The following is an 8523-nucleotide window of genomic DNA, read 5'->3' on the forward strand; positions in this document are numbered from 1 at the left end:
TGATCACGAATAACCTTTTCTGCTATGTTGTTCATTTATTTAACCTGGTTCCTCAGCTTATCCCATAGCAACAACCAGGCCTGGAATAGAATAGGAACAAGTTTGTACTCAGAGTTTGGCCTAGTGGTAGCATGCCCGAAGACCTGGGTTCAATTCCTCAGTACCACATACATAGAAGAAACCAGAAGTGGTGCTGTGGCTCAAGGGGTAGAGCTCCAGCCTTAAGAAAGTTCAAGGACAGTGCTCAGGCCCTGAGTTCAAACCCTAGGGCTGACAAAAAAAAAATCCAAACCCTATTTATCTGCCATGGTTCCCAATTTCTGTTTGCAGAGTTTGTTTCCTTCTGGTCTATCTTTGTCCTCATTCGTCTTTACCACGTATCGGAGCACTTAATGTACTATTTTGAATGGTTTGTGTCATGTACATCAGTTAATTCTTCAACAAAATTGGGCATAAATGCCAATCTATCCTTGGGAGGGGGCGGTGGTGGTGGTACTTGGGTTTGACTTTAGGCAGGACTGGGCAACTGTCCCTTAGCTTTTCCACTCAGGACTGGTGATCTACCATTTGAGCCAATCTCCACTTCCAGTTTTTGGCAGATTCATTAGAAATAAGAATCTCATGGATTTTCCTTCAAACTGGGATCCTCTGATTTCAGCCTCCTGAGTGGCTAGAATTACAGGCATGAGCCACTGGTACCAAACCAAATCTGTATTATTGTCTGAAGGGAGAATTTAAAAGAAAGTGACCCATAGATCTTTCCCTGTGTTCAAACCCTAGGACGGGCACCAAAACATAAATTTGCAGAGAAAGCAAAACCACCATGCAGGGAGGTTATCATGGAAGCTCAGATTGTTCTATTAGTTTGCAATGCAACAAAGCAATCTTATGTGGCTTTCACTGATTAAAAAGTTCTAAAATGAGGAAGCCTCTCTGTAGTTTGCGTTTTTCAGATTGTTTTGTTTTGTTTTTTCTCCCTAGTATCCAACTGAACTTACATTGTTAGTATCACGTTATAACTGATAGCAAAGCAGGAAGCTAGAGGGAGAAGAATCTAGCATTTGTTGTGGGAAAGACTCCCCAAAGCCAGGTACAATAAGACATGCTGTGAATGAAGCCTGGAGGAGGAGGCAGAGAGGGATAAGAAGCAGGAACCAAGGTTGATGGTGACGTGAAAATGGGGTATTATCCAATCTTGTGGAACTCTGAAACTTTGTTCCCGAAGGCAGGAAATAAACAGGTTTCTAAAAGAAAAGCATTAATAAACTCAAGCCAGGCTCCTGTATATAATCCCAGCTACTCAGGAGGCTGAGATCTAAGGTTCAAGGTTTGAAGCCAACCCCTCATCTCCAACAAAGCACCAAAAAGCCAGAAGTGTAGCTGTGGCTAAAGTGGTAGAATGCCAGCCTTGAATGAAAAAGCTAAGGGACAGAATCTAGGCCTTGAGTTCAAACCTCAGTACTAGTGCCCAATGGAAGGAAGGAAGGAGGGAAGGAGGGAGGGAGGGAGGGAAGGAAATTCACAATACTGCTCTTTGCCCTGTCCCAATCAATTAAACTCCAGAAAAGCAGTGTGTCTGCCATGCAATAAACACTATGTAAAGGTTGGTATTAACAGCATGGTTCCGACTTCTCTCCCAACACACACACAGAAAAAGATCAAGGGTATAGCTCAGTGGTAGAAGAGTGGCATAGCATGCATGAAGGCCCTGGGTTAGATCCTCAGAAGCAAAAGAGAAAGAGATGAAAAGGAAATGATAAATTTCAACATGACAGTAAAGGTATGAAACACACCTTGCCAACACTTATGCCTTTAATGAACTGCACTATCCAGGCAACAATCTCCTGAATTTGAGAGCTGATCTCTCATAGGAGTGGTTTTTTTTTGCACCAAACCAACCATCAACAAATGAACATTTCCTCTCTGTTTTGGGCAACTGCAGAGATCAAACCCTGGAGCCAACCAGGGATTCACCTGTGACGTCAGAGAGAAGCAATGGTTGCCATGAGAACAGGAGAGTTCTCAGTGCCTCCTGAGCCAGCACCTGGCATCTGCCGGGCTGAGAGATGGGAGGCGAGCTGGCAGGGAGAGGAGGTGTAACACTTGTTTTATGCCTGGGTTTCCTGTGCACTCGCAGTGCAATCCGGGGGTTCACTAACCCTACCTACCTGTTCAGACATCTGAGCAGACAAGTCTGAGCTGTCCCCTGTCTGGGGACTCCCAGGTACCCATGTGGGTGACTGCTATGCCAAATAAGGAAAAATCAGGCCAGGCCCCTTTCCTTTGCCTGAGGGTAGCCTCTGGGCCCTAAAATGTACCCCCAAATTCAGATGAACTATTTCAGATTGGGCCTTTAAGAAGACTGGGAATAGGGGAGGAGGAGGGGATTCTCAGATTGATAAACCTTATTCTGAAGTCAACCAGAAAAAAATCAGAGTCTCTCAGGGACTTCCCTGAACATTGTGGCTTTGAACCACAATCCTCACACCACAGACTCCTGAGTAGCTAAGGTTACAGGTGTGAGCCACCAGCACCCAGGTAAACTATGTCTTTTGAAAAATATTTTTCTATCGGTCCTGGGGCTTGAACTCAGGGTGCTGCCTCTTAGCTTTTTCATTTAAAGCTCACACTTTCATCGTGAATAGCTTTTTGGTGGGAATTAAGAGATTAGAGTCTCACTGACTTTTGAATCCCCTGAGCAGTTAAGATTACAGGCATGAGCCACTGGCACTTAGCTTGGACAAATGAGTATGTGCGAGGAACCCGTGCATTTTGTTTTTCTGATTTATTTCCCCAGTGCTGGGTGGGCAATCAAGTAACTCACCCTTGAGTTACACCCCAGCTTTACAGATAACTGTCATTAACACGCTTTACCTGCCCATGGGGTCAGGATTGAGCCTCTTTTGCCTGCCCTGGTTTCAAGCAGAAATGTCCTGGGCTTTTTTTCCTCAAGGCTAGTGCTCTACCACATAAGCCAGTTCCAGCTTTTCCTGAGTGTGGCACTGAGGGATTGAACCCAGGGCTTCAATCATGCTAGGCAAGCATTCTACCACTCATCCACATTCCTGTTTCTCAGCCTCCCTCTTGAAAGCATTTGAAAAGTCTTTCTAGCGTCTCTTAGCAGAAGCCACGCTTCCTCAAATGCTGGCTTACTTTTAACCAAACATCTGTTCTGCCTGTTGCATTTTGTGGTGGTAAAAAAAACCAGTCAGCAGCAGCACACTTTTTTTTTGGGATAGTGTTAAGTCAACTTTGCAAAGCCACGTGTGGTTGCATACGCCTGTAATCCCAGCACTTGGGTCTGAATTCACCTGGGCCACCAAAGAGACCCTGTCACAAAAGTGGGCATGGAGGGGGGGAGGAGAAGAACTTTAGAAAGGATGCTAATATTCTGACAGGGCTCTAAACAGGATGCTGCTTGGACTTGTGGGTTTCCGTATTCGTGGCTAGAGTGGTCTCCAGCCGTGGACTTGCCTTGGGGCTTAAGTTCTAGAGAAGTTGACAGGGAAGAATGGTGGTTTTTCAAATCCACAGGAATCTGGTTTATATTCATGGCTCCATCTTCCACTCCCTACCCTCACCTGGATCGACTCAAAAATCAGTGTTCCCTTTTTTTCATATAAAAGGGCTGGGGTGTCAGGAGCTTTCCTGTCTACATTCTGCCCTGTACAACAGAATCAGTTTATCGCAGTATTGTTGGGACTTGGTTGGAGTTCACTGATTCAGTATTTTTTTTTTAGAGGGGGGTGGGTTTGAACTCTGGGCCTGGGTGCTGTCCCTGAACTCTTCAGCTTTAAGGCTAGCGCTTACCATTTTGAGCCACAGCACCATTTCTGGTTTCTGGTGGTTCATTGGAGATAAGAGACTCTTGGACTTCCCTGCCTCGGCTGGCTTTGAACTACAATCCTCAGATCTCAGCCTCCTGAGTAGCTAGGATGACAGGCAAAGTTACTGGTGCCTGGCTTGAGCCAGTGTTTTAAAGTAACCAATTTCATTTCCCCTGCCTGTGCCCCAAATTATTTTGGAAGAAAAACAGATAGGCTATTATATAATGTGTGAGGGAAGAACAAACATTATTCTTACAATGGTCCCTGAGAAAACACATGCCTCACCCCCTCTGATCAAAAAAAGTAGGACGTCCTTGGGTGGAAAATTTGGGAATCATCCAAAATTATAAAAGAAATAACCACTTTTAATATCTTGGGACTATTTGTGAACCGGCTTTTGCTGTGTACCAACATTTAAAGCCTGTTAGTTTTTTTTTTTTCTTCTCTTCCCACAAATATTCTACTGCCTTTTGTTAGGAAAGTAACTTTGGCTGGTATGCTGAATGTTCACACCTGTAGTTCTAGCTACTCAGGAGGCTCAGATCTAAGGATCGTGGTTCAAAGCCAGCCCAGTCTGTGAGACTCTTATCTCCAATAAACCACTAGAAAACCAGAAGTGGCGCTGTGACTCAAAGTAGTAGAGTGCTAGCCTTGAGCTGAAGAGCTCAGGGAGAGTGCCCAGGCCCTGAGTTCAAGTCCCACAACCGGCACACACCCACAAAAAAAGGGTGTCACATACTTTCTTGGCCAGGCTTGGCTTCAACCAGGATCCTCAGAGTTCAGCCTCTTTAGTAACAAAGATTACAGGCATGAGCCACCACGGCTTGGCTTAGTCATTTCTAATTACTCTCTACAGGCAATGTTAAGTTTACATTTTTAATGTCTTTTCTAGGGCTATATTTTCAAAACAAATATTTCTTCAGCATTATGACTGATAAGCATTTAAAAAATTTTTTTTCTTGGAGGAGTTACCAGCACTGGACATATCTAAGCAACAATTTAAAATACTTGCTCAATTCTAAACATGCCATAGCACAGTCAAACATCTATTAAGGAAAAAGGGAAAAAAAAAAAAACTGGGTAAAAAAGCCAGTCATCCTAGCTGTTCAGGAGGCTGAGACCTGAGGATACTAGTTCAAAGCCAGCCAAGGCAGGAAAGTCTATGAGATTTTTATCTCCAATTTTACCAGGAAAAAAAAAAAGATAGCATCCAAGGTTCAGGCCTCCACATTACACAGCCCAGAAGTAAAACCATACCGTGACTTCCTGGAAAGGCTTTGGAGAGGCTTTTTAGCTCTGTGGAGCTCTTTATCTGAACTCTGGCAAGCAAAAGAACAAGTACTTTAAAGAATAAACTTCCAGGCTGGGAATGCGGCTTAATGGTAGAGTGCTTGCCTAACGTGCATGAAGCCGGGGTTTGATTCCTCAGTACCACATAGACAGAAAAAGCTGGAAATGGTGCTGTTCTCAAGTGGTAGAGCGCTAGCCCTGAGCAAACGAAGCTCAGGGGCAGTGTCTAGGCCCTGAGTTCAAGCCCCAGGATTGGCAAAAACAAACTCCCAAGCACCCATGTCATATGGGTATGGAGCCAGGCAGGTCATGTTGTAACAACCGTTCCTGGGGTCAGGAACGGTGGCTCACGCCGGTAATCCCAGCTACTCGGGAGGCTGAGATCTAAGGATCATTGTTCAAAGCCAGTCCAAGCAGACAAATCTGTCAACTTCTCATCTCTAGTTTAACCTGCGAAAGCTAGAAGCGTAGCCAGGCTCTGGAAACTCACGCCTGCCCATCCTAGCTACTCAGGAGACTGAGGATTGTGGTTCAAAGTCAACCAGGGCAGGAAATTCTGTGAGACTCGTATGTCTAGTGCACTACCAAAAAACCCTGAAGTGGAGCTGTGGCTCAAATGGCAGAGCACCAGCCTTGAACAAAACAGCTCAGGGGCAGAAACAAGACCCTGAGTTCAAGTTCAGCACCAAAACAATACACACACACACACACACACACACACACACACACACACACAGAAGCAGAGCTAGCTCAAATGGTAGAGCACTAGACTTGAGCAAAAAAAAAAAAGCCAAGTGAGAGTAGGAGGCTCAAAGTTCAAGACCAAGTAAATACTGGCACAACACAACACAATAAAAGCAATTGTTTGGTGGGGTGGGGGGGAGAAGGGGCAAAAGAATGGAGGGAGGGAGGACGGTAAAATAGTCTTTATAGTCAATGTACATTATGTACAAGCTGAACTATGTCACTTTCAAGTACAGGAGGGAGAGGGGAAAAATGGTGGAGAATGATGGAAGGGTCAACCTCAAGATACCCTGGCCACATAAGCTGACTTGCTGAATTCAAAGGTCTTTTGTACAACTACTTCAAATAAAGCAAGACACTATCTCAAGAAGAAAAAGGAGGAGGAGGAGGAAGAGGAGGAAAAGGAAAAGGAGGAGGAAGAGGACAAGGAGGAAGGAGTAGAAGAGAGGAGAGGAGGAGAAAGGAGGAGAGGAGGAAGAAGGAGAAGGAGGAAGGAGGAGGGGGGAAGGAGGAGGAGAAGGGGGAGGAGGAGGAGAAACATTATTATTTATTACATAAAAGATCGAGGGCAAGCCAAGGATAAGGCGACTCTCAGAACAAAAGAACACACTAAGTTCTCTGAAAGCTGGAGCCAGTGTCCTCTGTCCCCCACTGGGGCCTTGGCATGGGGTGCAGGGAGGGCATCTTTTTGAGGTCACTGAACCCCAGCTTGGTTCTCCGGCTCTGGGGGAACACACAGGTTCAGGCCCAAGCTGCCACGTGGCAGGCAACTTTCAGCAAACACCAGGTTCTCCTCACAAACCCATCAAAACGGGCTGAGAACCGGGATGGGGGGGACTGGGGGCCGGCGCCTGTCCTCCTAGCTGCTCAAGAGGCTGAGATCTGAGGATCACAGTTCAAAGCCAGCCTAGGCAACCAAGTTCCTAAAACACACAGCTCTAAGTAAACACCAAAAAGCCAGACATGGAGATGTAGCTCGAGTGGTAGAGCATCAGCTTGGAGCAAAATCAAACCAATAAACAAACAAACAGCTATAGCATAACATCCAAGGCTCTAAGTTTAAATCCCCATACTGGCACAAAAACAAACAAAACCACCTGGCTGGCACAGTACCAGGGGCCTTCCATACTCCCATCTCTCGTCCTGCCCCCTGGAACGAGGCCATCAACATTCTCATCTCCTGATTGGACAGTGCACGAAGCAGCCCCACCCATGGCAAGCAAGCCAAGGGCAAACAGATCCAGTGGAATCCAATTCACTTTCCATGTCTGATTCACTCAGAGCCAAGGGAAAAGTCCAAGAGCAGAGGAGCGCCCAGGAACTCAGGGGAGCGGGGAATTATGGCTGTGCCTTCAATCAGGCATGACACATAATAAATGCACAGCAGCAAGTGCCACCCTCGGAATTTGGGTTGCACTGAGATCACCACAGTCCTTCACTTCAAAGGCCCAGCAAGCCCACAGGCAGGAGCAGACTCCCAGAGCCTTGGTTTGAGCCCAGCAGTTTGGGGTACAGCTTGGGCAGTATAGTGTGACTTTGTCTCCCTAAGTTAAACAAGCACCCAGGCACTGGTAGCTCACGCCTGTCACCCGATCGACTCAGGAGACTTAGGAGCGAGGTTCAAAGTCAGGCAGGAAAAGTCTGTGAGACTCAGCTATAATTGCCAGCAAAAAGCCAAAAGCAGAGCTAGGCTCAAAGGGTAGAGTGCCAGCCTTGAGCTGAAGAGCTCAGAGACAGTGCCCAGGCCCAGAGTTCAAGCCTCACGACAGACCAAAAATACAAAACAACCCCCCCAAAAACCAACTGATCAAGCAAACACTAGCTAAAACAAGTCTGCAGAAAACCCAGTCTATGGTGATAGCTGGGTGGGTTTCACATGGACCCCCAGGGACAATGGGCCCAAGCCTAACTTGGTCACTCTGGGACTCTAATGACAATGAGGTCACACTGCTTCAAGTGGTCGTCTCCAAGGCTCTGACATTCTTTGCTGTCTCCGTGGAAACCCAGTGGCATGACTTTCTTAGCTGACATTAGAGATTAAGAGCCATGTAAAGTGTTGGGGTCACAGAGATTCTTGTCACCTGTCACCCACCAGAAACAGAACTGAGAGAGAGCTGGCACCTAGCCAGTGTAGCTCTGAGCCAGGCAGGGCGGCTAGGAAAAAGGGCTTGATCAGGTAGAAATCACAAAATATGAGTCCTACTTTGCAACTTGCCTCTGCTCAACTGCGTGACAGACACTAAGCTAGCAAATCTCCACGTGGACTCAAGAATCCTCTGTGGGACAGTGGCCTCCAGAGCCACATCCCTTCGCCTGTCACTTCTCTGTCCTCATGTATGCACGCCGTAATATCAGCTACACAGGCCTTTTGGCTGCAGATGGGAAGTTGAGAACTGCCTGGCTTAGTCCAACTTTCAGAAAAATGTCAAGTTCGAAAATGAAAGTCAAGAATGCAAGGCAAGGAGACATTCTTCCACTTGAAACTCTTTTTGGTCTTAAGAATGGCAGGTGAAGGGACACACACCTATAACCCCAGCCACTCAGGAGGCTGAGATGTGAGCAAGGAGGTTTTGAAGCCAGTTTGGGCAGGAAAGTCTCGTGAGACTCTTCTATCTGCAATGAACCCCCCAAAAACCAGAAGGAGAGCTGTGGCTCAAGTGGT

The sequence above is a fragment of the Megascapheus bottae genome, chromosome 38, assembly GCF_031878675.1.
Source record: "Megascapheus bottae isolate mThoBot1 chromosome 38, mThoBot2.hap1, whole genome shotgun sequence".
In the NCBI taxonomy this organism is placed as follows: Eukaryota; Metazoa; Chordata; class Mammalia; order Rodentia; family Geomyidae; genus Megascapheus; species Megascapheus bottae.